Here is a 20,062-nt window from a genome sequence, read left to right as displayed (position 1 = left end):
ATAATAAGACCTGTGATTACCAAAAAAAGAAAAATATATTGTAGAAATAGAATATGACATCTATAATACTCGTGAAGAGAACTTGTTGATTCGGATTATGGATTGGAAGATATAAAAATCAGAAGAAAATGGATCGAAAACACCAAAACTCACGTTTCTGGAAAATTGGAAAAAAAACGCAAGAAGAGAGAGGAGGAATCGCCGCCACATGTCGGCCGACGTACGGAGGAGCGCTGCAGGATCGACGAGCGACACGTGGCGACCGCGGGCTGAAGAAGCGCATCAGGCGCCGTGCAATTGGGTCGGCCTGAGTCCGAACCACTCGAACTGGCCCGACCGGTCGCTGGCTTGCGACTGCGTGAGAAGTCATGCGTAGTACACCCTCCAGAGCGTGTCAGTGCGCGTGTAGGCGCGTGAGTGACCGTTCGACCTCCGTTTGCTTGTTTTTTGCCTCGATTTCAACTCTGATCCTATTTTTATGTGAATTAGAACCTATCAAGGAAATTCCAGAATTTTTGGAACCTTTTCCGGTAAATGATTCGAGCGTGGGAAGGCACACGTCAACCATGTAAGTAGCCATTTGAATTCCCACGAGCAGTACTTGTAGGAACCGCTAGGAACATGCATGCATGCTACCACCCATAAAATTAGCTAGCCGGACCTAGCATATTAGTATGGAAACTGTGAAAATAAAATGATTAAGGAAAGCTAGATATGAAATATTTATTAAATCTGTTTTGATTGAGATTCTGATAAAGTATGTATGCATGAGGAGGATGGGAAAATTGTGAAATCTGCGCTCCAGGTAAAGGTGGACGTTATCTTCCCGTTGAGCATGTTTGTTAATATTGCATGAACTGTTGCGTGTTAACTCCTATGCATGATGATGGCTTGTGTTATCTTTCTTGATGAACAGGAAGAAATTATGAGCTTAGATTAGGGTATTTGTGACTAAGTAGGCTAGATGAGACCCAGATTGGGGGACCTCTAGAATACCGTGCATTTTGACCTGCGAAACGATTACCGGCGGATCCAGAGCCTAGAATTTGAAACCTGATAGGTTTGTGAGACCTTGCACGAGAATCCTAAAGATGCATGAATCCAAGTCTAAGCCACCAAGTTCCACCCTAGAAAGAATAGTAGGTCACCACGGTAACTGTAGGTAGCCCGCTAGAGTTTAGCAGTGTGGATAGTGTCATCAGAACCTCCACTTCCCTCTCTTCTCCGATACCGTACCATCGAGACAGAGCTCCGGTACGGAGATCATTGAGCTTGGCAGATCCGGATAGGGAAGTGTGAAAGGTGCCCAGACCTAGTGGTGATAGCTAAGGGGTCTTCTGAACGGGTTTCTTGGGCAGTAGAAACCCGTCCCTGAGCAGGGGACATGGAGCCACGTAGGATAACTCAGTAGCTAACCGACACATAGGGGGTCGCACCCCATTTAGTGGATGTATGGTCCCATGTAAGGGTCGTCAACTAACCTCCACGGATGATATTCAGAGAGAGTCATGTATTCCGATCCAGCCATATGATCCCCTCAGATTACTTATGAGATCGCGCTTCACCTCAGGACACTGATCATTTCACTGCATAAGATAGGCAAACCTCCCAAGATACAGAAAAGAGAGGTGGAGCATGATTTGCACTCACTAGAATCCAGAGATAAGACCGTGTATACCCACTAAGATAAGGATGCGAAAAGAGCCTACAAGTAGGTTGGTTACTGAGTATATTTTTATACTTACCCCTTTCCTTCCTTTTTTTTTTTTTTTTCAGGTACCAGTCGATACGAGAAGATGTTCGAGAGCTGCACTGTCACAGAGGGGTGTCGTTCTAGAGCGTTAGTCCCTTGTCGGTCTTTTAGAGTCCTTCGTCCGTTTTCATATTTGGAGTCTTTTGTATTTCATTTTATATTTGCAATTCCTATTTCTAACATTTGATTTTGATTTTATATTTAATTTTGGTGTACTTGATTTCCTTTTCTTGTTTTAAATTTTTCCGGATTTTTACCTTCTATTTTATTTTTTTTTTTATTTGTTTTCGATTTCGTCTTTTTAGTTACGATTCGGTCTTTTGAAGCCTTGAAAGTCAGGTCCTGACAGATTGGTATCAGAGTAGTCGGGTTTTTGATTCTATAGACTTTTCCTAGGATAGAGAGTCGTACACCTCTATGACTCAGCTCGACGACATGCCTCGCCGCGACCAGGTACGCAATCTAACCTTGTTTAGTAGGTTATGATATGATGTAACGCTAGTAAGAACTTGATGTATGTTTTGGGTTAACACTTTAGGGTGTTAAAAGTGATCATTCCCTGTTTTATGGATGCATAGCCATTTGGGTTTTTGTTCATTATACACCCAAAAAAAACTTGGGTTGAGCAATCTCTTAATCCTCTTTGGGAAGGTAATTTATCGTTAATATCCATGCAAAATATTAAATGGTATAAGAATTTTGAGTTTGGATATCCCTTATGTGTTAGCATAGTTATAAATATCAATTCTTTTTTATTTACTATTTTTGATTTTGATGAAAAACAAAGTTGTGCTAATTTTAATTAAAAAAATAAAGAAAACCACAAGGAGACCATTGCATTTTCGGTATTTTCTCCTTAATTAGCATAAATTATCTCAGGTAAATGAAGACAGTGTTATAAATGGTTCTCTTAACCATATTTATCATATTTTCTTGGCATTGAACGTGAAGAAAAATAGATAAGAATTCCATCTTTTTGAGTTTGATTTGGGTAAAAATTTCATCCTTTGTGTCAAATATACATTTATTTTTTGTGTATATACTTTGAAATTTATTTCATTTTTGTGCTCGATATTTTTCTAAAAGATGGAAAGTATGATATTCAAGTTCACATCAATATCTTATTCTAATTGAATATTTTGACACGAGTATTTTATCTTAAAAATTTCCATATAAAACGATTAGTAAACTTTTTATTAGAGTAATGTTGCAGCAAGCATGTCACAACTCTCACACAAAAGAAAGGATTTGATGTGAAGTAAGGCGAAGGTGATGGTTTTGTCTAAGAAGTCCATGGATGTATGAGCTCGTACACATTTGTTTGACCATTATACAAAGAAAAACCCTTCTTATTTGCACGCCAAATGCAGTGCCAATAGTTGCATCGTTCTTGAAGCCAAAGTTCATTCTCTGGCCAAAAAACCTCGAACGAAAGCTTCCCATAATTGCTGCTAAAGTTACACCAAAACAATGTCGTCTGCCACAAGTTCTCTCTGAATTCCCAGCTGTATTCCTGTTTCAACGGAAGAATATGCTCCCCTAAATTGTGTGCACAAATTCATATTGAAAAAGATGAAAAAAAAAAAAATTAGAACCATAAGAGTTGATACAATTCCATAGTCAAAATGTTCAATTTAACAAAAATTCTTTAATATCAATTTGTGTGTAGCTCAACTAGTCAAGACCACACATGCATCTGCAAAGTGGTTAAATATTCAAACACTCCACCCCACATATTTATTAACTAAAAAAAAAAAGAATACAAAAACAAAAATTAACCACCTTCTAAAGGAGCTTGTAATTGGACTCTTAAGGATAAAAAAACAAAATATCCTATATAGCCAAACTCAATTATTTTATCAAAACTTGTATTTTTTTTTTTTGTTTTTTTTCCCTAAATTGAGATAGAAAATTAATTGTTCATCTAGAATTTTTAAGGTTGGATATTATACTCTTCAAATTTATGATGTTTTGAAATTCCACCAAAAGACTAAATTAACAAGAAACAATTACATAAATTTAGATATACATAAAATAATATGGTATGGTTGAATAGTTTGTCACGATGCAACATCTTTATTTACCTAAATCGTTGTTTTTCGACTTGCAATGGGCCAATAGAGGTACATCTTGATAATTAAGAATCGTCACTTTCCAATGCGTTCCTGGTGGCATGAGTGCAAAACAAGTGAAAACATTAGAAGTTGATGCAAAAGTTATCAACAAAATCATATAGAGGTTATTCATAGCCTTCCTTTTAAATTGACTTCGAATTTGTTTGTGTTTCATTTTGGATCATTTTGAACCATATATATATATATATATATATATATATAATCTTTGTGCTACAACAAATTTTCGTTTTTAACAACTTTTAAAGATATACTTTTATGTTAAACGCTCTTGAAAGGAAAGCGGAAAAATCTGAATGGATATTAAGCGTGTTCGCTTGTTAGGTTACGCTTTATTTAGCATAGAATCACACACAACGACCGAAAAACTTAGATTGCGCTTTTTTTTCTCTCCAACACCAATCATAAACTTCTCCCAGCTCCATTGCAATGTCTCCTTCTCAAGTTCCTTCCATTTTTGTGCTATAATTTATTAACAAAATTAAGACCTTAATATTCGTGTTGACATCTGTATTTTATTCTTAGATGGCAACTTGGATATTTCATCGACATGCATGCACCTTTTTTTGTTAAAAATTTCGGATAATTGATAACTCAAATGTGCAATTGTAACGACCCTAAATTTCCACATACTCAGAGTCGCTACTAAATGCAAGAACATGTGAATGCAATGACGGGACCTAATCCTTTCAATCTATTTTCCTACGGCAATGTCCAAACGAGTAATTTGGGCGTATACCATATACTCCACACAAAACCCATACATGCGATTATGGGCTCACCAGTCGGTTCGCACACCGCTGGTCCACTTTCCTTGTCGGGCGAGCATACTCTGGGTGCTCCTTAGGCCGGACACCCATTAGAACTACTAACCGTCACGGTAGCGCTATGCAAAACGTAACGATCGTTGTCTTGCCATTGGATGTACGCGTCCATACCCTCGTGATTGAATAGGGGTATCCCCCTAAATGCATGAGCACACAAAATGCATGAGGTCCCCAACATTTCTACTTTTGTCATTAATGAATATAACCCCGCTATCATCTTCCTTGCTTAACATGTCATTTATCATTTTTCACTCTACGTATCATACATAATCTTAATGGGATTACATTTCATTTCATTTATTGTGATATCATGTCATTCATAACATGTTGCATACATACAATTTGGAAAACATAACATAACGCTCCATGCTTTTAACGTGTCATTTCATAACGTGCAATTCATTCAACAATTACCTCCATGGTCACACAAAACAATCTAAACATAACACCTCACATAGTCAAAACCATTGTAATAATTTAATGAACATCTAACCATAATTTGGTGTGATCTCTAAAAAAAAAAATAGGATAAAAGAAAATGAAGATTTAATATATACCTTATTGATCATATGTATCTTCACTTAAGTCTCCCAAGAATCTCTACTCGGTAAAGACCATTGTCATTTGTTTCCTCATTTCCTCAAATATGACAACCGTTGTTTTTATGTTTTTTTTTTTCTGGCCTAAGGATGGGTTGAGGAGAGATAATTGTGGAAAGGGATGAGATGTTGGTGGAGAGGAGTGAGGAAAGTTTGTTTTTCTTTCTTTTTTTTTTGTTTATTTATTTATTTAATATTATTATTTTAACTATTTTTTTATAATTATTTTTGTTTGTTTATTTCTTTATTTATTTATTTATTATATATATATATATATATATATTTTTCTATTACACTCACATGAACATCATTTATAACATAAATTTCGAAAAACGCTTCAAACAACTATTCTCTAGAAAACCCAACCATGTAGAACGAATTAAGAAACATAACAAGAACTTACAATAGTAACAAGAATAAGAAAAGAAAAAGTGTGGTACACTAGTATATAAAGGACACGATTAAGAGTCTACAAGTAAGCTGCTTACTGAGTCTTGTACTCATTCCTTATTCTCCATTTTTCATTTTCCAAGAAAATAAGGAGCTGGCCAAGGTCGGGAATGGACTCTTGGCAAATGCCATAGACAAACCTCACCTGTCATCCTTCAAACCTTTTGCTCCGTCCCTTAACATGTGTTTTAACTATTGTGTTGTGTTTTAAAATACTTTGTATCATCTTTATTTTGATATAATGTTGATATGTTTTAAGTTTTGGTTGTTTTATTTTGTTAAAAAGTTTACCCTATGCACGTGCAGAGTCTCTGCTAGTGATGCAGCCGTCCTCCGTACAAGTGCGCCTTGCTTTGACCTGAAAAATAATGTGGCACACGGCCTGAGTATTTCGAAGAATGCTAAGTATGTGGCCCCATTATAGGGGGCCATGCAAATGCAAACACAAGCAATCATTATTTAGGGACCTATCTCTAGCATCATAGGGGTGGCCTCCAGTCTTGGACAAAGAGAGTACATGAATGAATAAAGATGACATTCGAAGGTGACTAAGATGACATGCAAAGAGGTTAATATTCAAACACTCCTCCCCACATATTTATTAAAAAAAAAAAAACCAAGTATGGTGACTAAAATTTTTCTGTAGTCAAACTCAAATATTTATTAAAACTTATATTTTTTTCTTTTCATAAATTGAGATAGAAAATGAACCTTCATCTAAAATTTTTAAGGTTGGATATTAGCACAGGAAAAATGTGGAAGGACATGGCTTGAGTATTTAAAGAAATATTCAGTAAGTGACCTCACTATTGAGGTTACATGCAAGAACATGCGAATGCAATGACAGGACCTATCATTTCAATCTATTTTCCTACGGCACTGTCCTAACGAGTAATTTGGACGTGTACCACATACTCTACACACTACCCATACATGTGAGTATGCGCTCACCAATCAATTCGCACACTGCTGAGCCACTTTCCTTGTCGGGCGAGCATACTCTGGGAGCTCCTTAGGCCGGACACCTGTTAGAACTAGTAACCATCATTGCAGTGCTATGCAAAACATAACGATAGTTGTCCTTCCATTGGATGTACGTGTCCGTACCATCGTGATGGAATAGGGGTATCCCCCTGAATGCATGAGCACACATAATGCATGAGGTCCCCAACATTTCTACTTTTGTAATTAATGAATATAACCCCTTTATCATCTTTCATGCTTAACATGTCATTTCTCATTTTTCACTCTACGTATCATACATAATCTTAATGGGTTACATTTCATTTCATTTATTGTGATATCATGTCATTCATAACATGTTGTATAGATATAATTTATAAAACATAACATAACGCTCTATGATTTTAATATGTCATTTCATAACGTGCAATTCATTCAACAATTTCCTCCATGGTCATCATATCATCACAGGAACGTATCCTAACGCTATCGTTCTATCAATCTATCACAAACCTATCTCTTTCTACCTATATCCTAACCATATTCTTTCATCAATCTCTCCTATCCATAGCACTCCGGTATGTAATCTAACCTTAACGTTTCATGAACGTATCTTACTTCTACCGTTACATTTCGTTTTGTGCATCCTTCTCGTATCCTATCTTAAACATATCCTTGAACACATCGTACCACAATTATTATCATACAATTCACATTATAACATAACATAAACATAATATAAGCATATTGATTCACAGATAATTCACACATATCAATATATATGACACGTGCAGAACCACAGGCACGTGTCAACATCAAATATAACCATGCCGATAGTAAGACCACTTACCTGGTTAGCTTAAGTTGTTGTCCCGAATATATATTTAATGAAAGTTAGATTCTGTCCTTTGAAATTCAAGTTAACCTATGTGAGCCAATGACATCTTTCAAGTTTGAACTCTATAAAATTAATTCTCTCATTTACATTGATCTATTGTGAAAAGTCTTGAAATGTTATATATCTATAATATAAAAATTTTATTTTCCATGGTTACTGTTGTATAAAAAAAATAGATAGAGTTATTTTAAGCTACTCTGCCCTTTACTTGTTTGTAGTTTTTAATTCCTAAATCTTCCTCTTTTTTTTTATATCTGTATTGACTCTGTTGCCTATTAATTGTGTTCTCATGTAGAATAAATTTTGAGTGGATCCTTGTTTCCACATCTTTCTTTTATCTCAGTGTTTGCTGTTTACACATTTTCTTGGCATTCTATTTTTAATCTATTCATTTGGCTACTGATGTAAATTTAATCTAATAGATTTACTAGAATTCTTATAATTGATTGACATTTAATTTCTAATTCAAAGCTAAATCATTGTTATAATTTAATGAACATCTCATTGGTTGTGATTTCTAAAAAAAATAGGTTAAAATTAAATGAAGATTTAATATATAATATTAATCACATGTCTATCTTCACTTAAATTTCCATTAAACTTCAACTGTGTATAGACCATTCTCATTTTTTTCCTTAAATTTGACAATTGTTGTTTTTCTGTTTAATTGGAGAGGAGAGATAATTGTGGGAAGGAATGAGATCTTAGTGGAGAGGAGAGAGGAAAGGTTGTTTCTTCTCCTTTTGTTTATTTATTTATTTATTATTTTTATTTTAACTATTTTTTTATAATTATTTTTGTTTATTTATTTGTTTATTTATTTCCCTATTTATTATTTTATTATTATTATTTTTTTCCTATTACACTCACATGAACATCATTTATAACATATAAACTTTGAAAAGCACATTAAAACAACTTTTCTATAGAAAACACAATCATGGTCTTACGTGTTTAAATACGAAATATTGAAATTTAGAGAAAATGAGAGCCATACAAAATAATTTAAAACAATGAAATGCATAACAACCTATTCTAACCTAAACCTAGAAATTGAAATATGAATCTACCCTATGAACGTGCCACATTCTCTGCTCGTGATGCAGCCGTCCTCCGTACAAGTGCCTGGCCTTAACCTGAAAAATAATGTGGCACACGGCCTGAGTATTTCGAAGAATGCTAAGTGGCCTCACTATATGGGCCATGCGAATGCAAACACAAGCAATCATTATTTAGGGACCTATCTGTCTCTAACATCATAGGGGTGGCCTCTAGTATCGGACAAAGAGAGTACATGAATAAATAAAGATGACATTCGAATGAAAGCAATCCTGAGTATAGATGACTGAGAAAAGCTTAAAAAGAATTGAAAGTTACTACCTATATCAACGAGGTGCACTTTCATTTTTGGTTACTCAGCTATAAGAACTCGGAATTCAACTGGAACAATTTTATGTTAGGTGACATTTTGAGAATTTTTGTAGCAAACACGTGATTGAGGACAAAACGTGTTAGAAGGACTCATGTTGGTTTGTGTTGATAGTTTTTACTCTTAGAAGCGAGGTGTCATGACCCAATTTTGAGGCTTTGAAAAACCAAATCGTGACTAAAAAGACGAAATTGAAAACAAACAAAAAGAAGAGAAAAGTAAAAGATAAAAATACCATTTAATTAAAACAAAATGGTTAAAAGTTTTGTTTCAAATTATTAAAAAGGAATTACAAATATAAAATGAAATACAAAAGACCCTCAAAGACTGACAAGAAACTGATGTTCCAGAACGACACCCCTCTGTGATAGTGCAAATCTTGAACACCTCCCCACCTCGACCAGTACCTGAAAAAAAAAAAAAAAAAGAAGAGGAAACGGGGTGAGTATAAAAATATACTCAGTAAGCAGTCTACTTGTAGGCTCTTAATCGCATCCAAGTTTAGGAGAGAACCACAAATTATACTCTAGAGCCTAGAGTCTCAGTCCTCTCAGTACACAGTTTAGGGTTGAAGGACTTAACCTTTGAAGCGGTATTCAACGTTTGAGGATGAGGTGCTCCCTCATAACTACATGTACCACTCATACAACCCAGCTAGAATTAGTCACTGCATGGACAACGTCCTTCCACAGGACGGACCCATCATGCAGGCAACCTTGACCCACTCGCATGATCAACATCTTACCAGAAGATGGATCCCCATGCAAAGTTGTCGATCTACCACTGAGTAAAACTTCCTTAACAGGCATCTCGCCAAGCTCTACAGTACCACACTAGAGTAGGAAGGGAAGAGTAACACCTCCCTAATTGATGTCTCGCCTAGCTCAACGGTACCACACCGAAGTAGGAAGGGAAGAGTAACATCTCCCTAACTGGCGTCTCGTCTAGCTCAACGGTACCACATTGGAGTAAAAAGGGGAGGGTAACATCTCCCTAACTAGCGTCTCGCCTAGCTCAACAGTACCACACTAGAGTAGGAAGGGAAGCGGAGCATACTCGAACGTTATACCAGATATTGTCGGCTAAGAGGTCATCTCTCTACACCTTGGGGTCCTAATGTGGTTCTCTATACCTCAAAGGTAATTAAAACTATTGAGTTAAGGGCCCTGGCTTCTAGATTCACTCAATCAAGAATTCCAAGTCCATAATAGTCCAGGGTTAAAGGGTCTCTCCCTCTAAGCATCGCTCACAACACCATAGACGGTAACATAAGGAGGGTCCCCTAACTAAACCCAATTCAATCCCTACAGGAGTTCACCCTGGGCTTATCACAACACTACAGCTTATCAATCATATCGTAAGTTCACACAATCATTCAAGAGGAGTTTATGTATGATTAACAACACATACAGTCATACAAGCTCAACAGGACGATATCATCCATCAACACTCGGAGCGTAGATACACAAATCCTCAAGTCCACCAACATAGTATGAACAGATAAAAGCAGTAGAAAGATAGTCCAACAAGCATACAAACATCGAGTACGAAATCTCATAAAGGTAGCAAGTCCAACAAATATATATTTACCTTCATAAATACAGAGGATTATTAGATCTAGCTACCTAGGGATAATTCGCTCTAGCATGCCTGCAAAACCATTGCACCCAACAAGTACTACTTCCTAAATTTGTATGGTTACGTACAAGTATGTTGCGTGCCTTCTCGAGCTTGATTACAGTCGTAACAGAGTCCAAAAAATACGAATTATCTATAGAGAGACCTAGTTCACAGTAAAATAGGATTAGCACTAGAATCAGGATGAAAAATAGGTGAAAACAGGGCACTCACGCGCCTGCAAGCGCTCATAAGGGGCTCCCACACGCCTGCACACTTCCCCACGTGCAGGGCGTACGCACGGTCAACGCAGGCAATGCGCGGGCAGAGGCGCATCTCGATCCCTAGCGGACGTAGACTTACCCCTTGAATTTTCTGGGCGTGACTCGTTTTGAACAAGGACTTGTGGTAGGTTTCGGGTTGGACCGCAGGTCGTCGGGTTGCTTCACAGAGCGCGGGTCGAGTTTTTGGGTCAATAGTCTGACGCGTGTCAGCGGAGGCACCAGAAGTGTCTCTCCACCAGTTGCTTGATACGTGTCCTCACGTTCCGGCGACCCCGTGTTCGTCGCCAATTGCCTGAGTTCATCCAATTTCAAGATTCTGGTCAAATTCTATATCAACCTATTTATTTTAGATTTTTCTATCTTCCAAACTGTAACTCGAATTAAATTGATTCCTTCATAAGAATTCAAGATCTCAAGTCCGCCTATCCAGATATATTTTTATTGTATTTTTTGATACTCACAATACTTAATAAATGAAGTCGAAAACTAAGAAAAATTCAGTTTCTTACCGAAGTAGGACGGTTTCTCGATTTTGTTTTCCTCTAAAAACTTACAAGACTCCTCACCTAAAGTATTGAAACTAGATTATTAAGGTTTAAATCATCTAAAACTCTCCGATTTATGGTGACATCTTGAAACAAGAGAGATCGCGGACTCACCTCGCATTCTTGCCCGTTTCTTGCTGGAAACGAATGATCCAACGCTCAGACCACTCCTCTTGATACTCTGAGTAGCTCTAGTAGGAGACCTAAGATTGAGGGTGCTTCAATTCGGTTTTAGGGCGTTTCTCCCTCTTCTCCCTCTTCTCCCTCTTCTTCCTCTTCTTAAAAACCCTAACTATTCATTTCTTTCTCTTTCTATTTTTTATTATTTTTTTTTATTCTTTTCTTTTTCTTTTCCCTTCTTCCAGGTCTAACGAGACCCCCTCAAAGTTATATGTATGGGGCAAAATTACCTTTTTCCCCGTTGACTTTGATCAAAATTTCAATTACATTACCATTTTTTAATTTTTTTTTTTTAAGTTACTTGATGCATCACGAGCATTTCTTTCTTCTGCACCGATTTGAAAATAACACTCTAAGTTCTACAATAAAATCTAGAAACTCACAATGGTTAAGAAGGTGCTAATCACAAGGATAGAGCGAATTGTACCTGTTAGGCTTGGGGTGTTACAAATTCTCCCCTCCTTAAGAACTTTTGTCTCCGAAAGTTGGTTGTTCCTGAAAGAGTTTAAGGCAAGACTTCCTAACATCATCATCCCGCTCCCAGGTAGCCTCACTATCCAGATGATTAACCCACAAGACTTTGACAAGGGGAATCTCCTTGTTTCGCAATCGCTTGACATCTCGAGATATAATTTTGATTGGGGCCTCTTCGTAAGATAGATCCTCACGAAGCGGAAGTGCTTCGTCCTCAATGATGTGCGTGGGGTCTGGCGTGTACTTTCTCAACATGGATACATGAAATACGTTATGCACAGTGGCAACAGTGGGTGGCAACACCAACCTGTACGCTACAGCACCAATCCTCTTAAGGATTTCGAAGGGACCTACGAACCTAGGGCTAAGTTTACCCTTTTTCTCGAATCTTAACACTTTCTCATGGGTGCTACCTTTAGGAAAACATGTTAGCCCACCGCAAACTCGATGTCCTTTCTTCGAGTGTCGACGTAACTCTTTTGTCAACTTTGTGCAGTAAGTATCCTTGATCTGATTTTCTGGACTGCCGCGTTTGTGACCTGAACCAATTTCGGTCCCATAAGTTGTTGGGTTCCAACCTCTTCCCAAAACACTGGTGTCCACAACCTCCTCCCATACAAGGCCTCAAACAGGACCATCTGAATCGTTGCTTGATAATTGTTGTTATAGGCAAACTCCATGAGGGGTAGGTGTTCATCCGAACAACCAGCGAAATCCATTACACACGCCCTGAGCATGTCCTCTAATACTTGATTCAACCTCTTTGTTTGTCCATCTATCTGAGGATGGAATGTCGTACTGAAACGAAGTTAGGTGCCTAAGGCTTTCTGTAAACCATTCCAAAACTGAGAGGTAAACCTAGCATCGCGATCAGACACAATGGAAGTAGGCACGCCATGCAAACGAACTATTTCTCGAACGTATAACTGAGCCCATCGATCCACTCGAAATGTGCTTTTACCCGGGATAAAGTGAGCTATTTTTGTGAGTCTATCAACAATGACCCAGATCACATTAAAACCTCGTCGAGTCTTAGGCAATCCTGATATGAAATCCATACTCACTTTCGCCCATTTCCACTAGGGTTTTGGTTCATTATATACCAAAAAAAACTTGTGTTGAACAAGCTCTTAATCCTCTTTGGGAAGGTAATTTAAGGTTAATATCCATGCAAAAGATTAAATGTTATGAGAGTTTTAATTTAAGGTTAATATCCATGCAAGAACATGTGAATGCAATGACGGGACCTATTCTTTTAATCTATTTTAACGGTACTGTACTAACGGGTAATTTGGGCTATATTCTACACACAACCCATACATGCGAGTATGGGCTCACTAGTCGGTTCACACACCACTGAGCCACTTGCCTTGGGCGAGCATACTCTGGAAGCTCCTTAGGTCGAACACTCGTTAGAACTAGTAACCGTCACGACAACGGTATGTAAAACATAACAATCATTGTCTTGCCATTGGATGTACGCGTCTGTACCCTCGTGATTGAATAGGGGTATTCCCCTAAATGCATGAGCACACATAATGCATGAGGCCCCCAACATTTCTAGTTTTGTCATTAATGAATATAACCCTGCTATCATCTTCCATGCTTAACATGTCATTTCGCATTCTTAACTTTACGCATCATACATAATCCTAACGGGGTTACATTTCATTTCATTTATCGTGATAGCATGTCATTCATAACATATTGTATACATACAATTTAGAAAACATAACATAACACTCCATGCTTTTAACATGTCATTTCATAACGTGCAATTCATTCAACAATTACCTTCGTGGTCACACAAAAAAATCTAAACATAACACCTCACATCACAATATATTGTTCATAAACATGTCATATCGTAAACACTTCGTGGTCATATCGTTCCTAACTTATCGTAGCCTAAACGTTCTTATACCTATCACAGTCATATCGTTACGTGAACGTACCTTAGTCATATCATCACAGGAACTTACCCTAATGCTATCGTTCTATCAATCTATCACAAACTTATCCTTGTCTACCCATATCCTAACCATATTCTTTCATCAATCTCTCCTATCCATAGCACTCCGGTATGTAACTTAACCTTAACGTTTCATGAACGTATCTTACTCCTATCGTTACATTTTGTTTTGTGCATCCTTCTTGTATCCAATCTCAAACATATCCTTAAACACATCGTACCACAATTAGTATCATACAATTCACATATTATAACATAACATAAACATAATATAAGCATACTGATTCACAGATAATTCACACATATCAGTATATATGACACGTGCAGAACCACAGGCACGTGTCAACATCGAGTATAACCATGCCGATAGTAAGACCACTTACCTGGTTAGCTTAAGTTGTTGTCATGAATATATCCTTAATGAAAGTTCTATCTGTTCTTTGAAATCAAAGTCAACCTATATGAGCCCATGACATCAGTTTCAAGTTTGAATTTTATAAAATTATTTCTCTAATTTACATGGTTACATTGTTAAAAGTCTTGAAATGATTTTCTATAATTATATTTTTATTAAAAAAATTTATTTTCCATGGTTCTTGTAGTATAAAAAAAATAGATAGAGTTATTTCAAATTATTCTGTGCTTTACTCCCATATGTATTTATCTTTCTCTCTATATTTAGTTTGTGGTTTTTAATTTCTAAGGCTTACTGTTTTTTATATCTGTATTTACTCTGTTGCCTTTTAATTTTGTTCTCATGTATAACAAATTTACAGTGAATCCCTGTTCCAAATCTTTCCTTATGTTTACTGTTCACAAATTTTTTTGGTCATTCTATTTTTAATCTATTCATTTGACTACTGATATAAATTTAATCTTATATTAGTGAGATTTACTAGAATTAGTATAATGATTGACACTTAATTTCTAACTCAGAGCTAAACCATTGTAATAATTTAATGAACATCTCACTATAATTGGCTATGATTTCTAAAAAAAATAAAAGAAAATGAAGATTTAATATATATTTTATTTATTAAATCTATCGTCAAGTAAATCTACAGAAAGTCTCAACTGGGTAAAGACCATTCTCATTTTTTTACTCCAATCTGTTGTTTTTCAGTTTTCTTAAAGATGGCTTAAGGAGAGATAATTGTGGGATGGGATGAGATGTTAGTGGAGAGGAGTGAGGAAAGTTTTTTTTTTTTTTTGGTTTATTTATTTATTTATTATTATTATTTTAAATATTTTTTTATAATTATTTTTGTTGGCTTATATCTTTATTTATTATTTATTTATTTATTATTATTATTTTAAATATTTTTTTATAATTATTTTTGTTGGCTTATATCTTTATTTATTATTTATTTATTTATTATTATTATTATTATTTTGCTATGACATTCGCATAACCATCATTTATTACATAAACTTCGAAAAACGCTTAAAACAACTATTCTCTGGAAAACACACCCATGTCCTTACGTATTTAAATACGAAATACTGAAATTAAGAGAAAATAAGAGCAATACAAAATAATTTAAAACAATGAAATGCATAACAACCTATTCTAACCTAAACCTAGAAATTTAAATATGAATCTACCCTATCCACGTGCCACAGTCTCTGCTCGTGAAGCAGCCGTCCTCCGTAAAAGTGCACCTTGCCTTGATCTGAAAAATAATGTGGCACACGACTTGAGTATTTCAAAGAATGCTAAGTAAGTGGCCCCACTATAGGGAGCCATGCAAATGAAAACATAAACAATCATTATTTAGGGACCTATCTATCTCTATCATCATAGGGGTGGCCTCTAGTCTCGGACAAAGAGAGCACATGAATGAGTAAAGATGACATTCGAAGAAAAGCAATCCAGAGTATAGATGAATGAGAAAATCTGAAAAAGAGTTGAAAGTTACTACCTATATCAAAGAGGTGCACTTTCCTTTTTGGTGTTTCAACTATAGGAACTCCGAATTCAACTAGAGCAATTTTATGAAGGTGACCTTTTGAGAATTTTTGTACCAAACACGTGATTGAGGACAAAACGTGTTAGAAGGACTCATGTTGGTTTGCGTTCATAGTTTTTACTATTAGAAGCGAGGAGTAAGTAACCTGACCATATCGTCACGGGAATCCTAGGGCCATTAAGTACCAAATTCATATTTCGAATCTTGGGTATGAGTCATTGCAATTAGAAGCTCAAAACCCGACCAAATTATAACATTAAAAGAATTCTGATATCCCAAAAGATTCCTCTCGCTACTATAGACTTCAAATATACAAAATCTTAGGTCTATAAAGAAACCCAACAACACTATGTTGAATTACTACATGGGTGAGCAATCCAACATAAAAGAATAAAAAAGTAGGTTTTTGTGGTTCGGGGATTTTATTTCATTTTTTCCAAGGGTGTATAATTCAAAGATACCCGAAGGAATATTTCTCAAGTAAAATCCATCATCAAATGCTACATAAATGCAGTTTTTAAAGTCACACCGTGGAGAAAGCTAATACTAGTTCCCGGGCCAAAATCCTCAAATGAAGCATGTCCATTCTAACCATTAAAATTGCACCAAAATAAAGTCGTACGCCAAAAGTTCATTGTGAAGCTCTAGTTGAATCGGGCATGCTTGTCCAAAATGCTTTCGCTCAAACGTCATCTCTTGACTTGCAATGAACATTTAAAACTTAGTTTGTTTGATAATTGTAGATAGCCACTTGTCATTCGCTCCATGGTTCTTGCCCTTTGCTCCCTATAGCTTGTATCTTGGATCCTGCAAAATGTGTATTAATAATAATGGATCCTTCAATTTTTCTTTAGATACTCGAGGCTCTTTTGTTGATGCTTAGCCATTTAGGTTTTTGTTCATTATACACCCAAAAAAAAGTTGTGTGGAACAAGCTCTTAATCCTCTTTGGGAAGGTAATTTAAGGTTAATATCCATGCAAAAGATTAAATGCTATGAGAGTTTTGAGTTTGGATATTCAAATGTGTTGCATAGTTATAAATATCGATTCTTTTTTATTTGCTATTTTTGATTGAGATGAAAAACAAAGCTGTCCTAATTTTAATTAAAAAAATAAAGGAAACCACAAATGAGACTGTTTGATTTTCTATATTTTCTCCTTAATTAGCACAAATTATCTCAAGCACATTAAGGCAGTGTTATAAATGGTTCTTGACTATATTTATCATATTTTCTTGGCATTGAACTGGAAATAAAAATAGATAAGACAAAGAAAAATAGATAAGAAGTAATACTCGAATTTTTTGATAAATAAATAAATAAATAAAATAACAACATATGGGCAAAAGGGTGTAGAAAAAGAAAGAAAAGAAAAAGAGAGAGAGAAAGGAGAAAAGAGAAAGGAGAAGAAGTTAGGGTTTGGGAGAGAGGAATAGTAGAGAAGACAAACTGTAGTTGGAGATCTAATCCAAGGCAAGAAACTTCGAAGCAATACTCCTCTCGGTGCTAGAAAAGAAGTTTGGGTGGTGGATCCACTCATTCCAGCAAGAAAATCTAAGAACGGACAAAGTAAGATTCTGAACTTCGTGTTTTGATTTTATCTAGATCTAAGAAATTTCATGAGCGTTAGATCTGGAGTTTTTGAGGTATGTAACTAAAATAAGATTCACACAGGTCTTTTGAAGTTTCTGGACGAAAATTGGAGTTTCAAGAAAACGTTATTTTCGGTAAGAACTCGTGTTTTTCCCCAAGTTCGAACTCAAATAATAAGACCTGTGATTACCAAAAAAAATACAAGAAAAATATATTGTAGAAATAGAGTATGAGATCTATAATATTCATGAAGAGAACTTGTTGATTCGGATTATGGATTGGAAGATATAAAAATCAGAAGAAAATGGATCGAAAACGCCAAAACTCACGTTTCTGGAAAATTGGAAAAAAACGCTAGAAGAGAGAGGAGGAATCGCCGCCACATGTCGGCCGACGTACGGAGGAGCGCGGCAGGACCGACGAGCGACACGTGGCGACCGCAGGCTGGAGAAGCGCATCAGGCGCGCGCAATCGGGTCGGCCTGATTTCGAACCACTCGAACCGGCCCGACCGGTCGCTAGCCTGCGACTGCGTGGGAAGTCACGCGTAGTACACCCTCTAGAGCGTGTCAGCGCGTGTGTAGGAGAGTGAGTGACCGTTATCCCTCCATTCGACCTCCGTTTGCTTGTTCTTTGCCTCGATTTCAACTCTGATCCTATTTTTATGTGAATTAGAACCTATCAAGGAAATTCCAGAATTTTTGGAACCTTTTCCGGCAAATGATTCGAGCTTGGGAAGGCACGCGTCAACCATGTAAGTAGCCATTTGAATTCCCACGAGCAATACTTGTAGGAACCGCTAGGAACATGCATGCATGCTACCACCCATAAAATTAGCTAGCCGAACTTAGCATATTAGTACGAAAACTGTGCAAATAAAATGATTAAGGAAAGCTAGATATGAAATATTTATTAAATCTGTTTTGATTGAGATTCTGATAAAGTATGTATGCATGAGGAGGATGGAAAACTTGTGAAATCTGCGCTCCAGGTAAAGGTGGACGTTATCTTCCCATTGAGCATGTTTGTTAATATTGCATGAACTGCTGCGTGTTAACTCCTATGCATGATGATGGCTTGTGTTATCTTTCTTGATGAACAGGGAGAAATTATGAGCTTAGATTAGGGTATTTGTGACTAGGTAGGCTAGATGAGACCCTAGATTGGGGGACCTCTAGAATACCGTGCATTTTGACCCGCGAAACGATTACCGGCGGATCCAGAGCCCAAAATTCGAAACCTGATAGGTTTGTGAGACCTTGCACGAGAATCCTAAAGATGCATGAATCCAAGTCTAAGCCACCAAGTTCCACCCTAGAAAGAATAGTAGGTCACCACGGTAACTGTAGGTAGCCCGCTAGAGTTTAGCAGTGTGGATAGTGTCATCAGAACCTCCACTTCCCTCTCTGCTCTGATACCGTACCGTCGAGACAGAGCTCCAGTACGGAGATCGTTGAGCTTGGCAGATCCGGATAGGGAAGTGTGAAAGGTGCCCAGACCTAGTGGTGATAGCTAAGGGGTATTCTGAACAGGTTTCTTGGGCCGTAGAAACCCGTCCCTAAGCAGGGGACGTGGAGCCACGTAGGATAACTCAGTAGCTGACCGACACACAGGGGGTCGCACCCCGTTTAGTGGATGTATGTTCCCATGTGAGGGTCGTCAACTAACCTCCACGGATGATGTTCAGAGAGAGTCACATATTCAGATCCAGCCATATGATCCCCTCAGATTTACTTATGAGGTCGCGCCTCACCTCAGGACACTGATCATTTCACTGCATAAGATAGACAAACCTCTTAAGATACAGAAAAGAGAGTTGTAGCATGATTTGCACTCACTAAAATCTAGAGATAAAACCGTGTATACTCACTAAGTTAAGGATGCGAAAAGAGCCAACAAGTAGGTTGCTTACTGAGTATATTTTTATACTCACCCCTTTCTTCCTTTTTTTTTTTTCAGGTACCAGTCGATACGGGAAGGTGTTCGAGAGTTGCACTGTCACAGAGGGGTGTCGTTCCAGAGCGTTAGTCCCTTGTCGGTCTTTTAGAGTCCTTCGTTCGTTTTCATATTTGGAGTCTTTTGTATTTCATTTTATATTTGCAATTCCTATTTGTAACATTTGACTTTGATTTTATATTTAATTTTGGCGTCCTTGATTTCCTTTTCTTGTTTTAAAATTTTCCAGATTGTTACCTTCTATTTTATTTTTTTATTTTTTTATTTGTTTTCGATTTCGTCTTTTTAGTCACGATTCGGTCTTTTGAAGCCTTGAAAGTCAGGTCCTGACAGATTGGTGTCAGAGTAGTCGGGTTTTCGATTCTGTAGACTTTTCCTAGGATAGAGAGTCGTACACCTCTATGACTCAGCTCGACGACAT

The 20,062-nt window shown here is 36.8% G+C and overlaps 1 long non-coding RNA gene across 1 annotated transcript; it reads left to right on the top strand.

Moving 5' to 3' along the window:
- Nucleotides 1–370: 370 nt before the first annotated feature.
- Nucleotides 371–19,818, top strand: LOC111474071. The gene is made up of 3 exons (XR_002715848.1): nt 371–413; nt 18,361–18,439; nt 19,645–19,818. It is a non-coding gene; the product is annotated as an uncharacterized LOC111474071 (long non-coding RNA).
- Nucleotides 19,819–20,062: the final 244 nt, after the last annotated feature.

Source organism: Cucurbita maxima, unplaced genomic scaffold (genome assembly GCF_002738345.1).
Source record: "Cucurbita maxima cultivar Rimu unplaced genomic scaffold, Cmax_1.0 Cma_Scf00233, whole genome shotgun sequence".
Classification (NCBI taxonomy): Eukaryota; Viridiplantae; Streptophyta; class Magnoliopsida; order Cucurbitales; family Cucurbitaceae; genus Cucurbita; species Cucurbita maxima.
The sequence above is the reverse complement of the archived record's forward strand: the minus strand, read 5'-3'. Positions and strand labels throughout refer to the sequence as shown.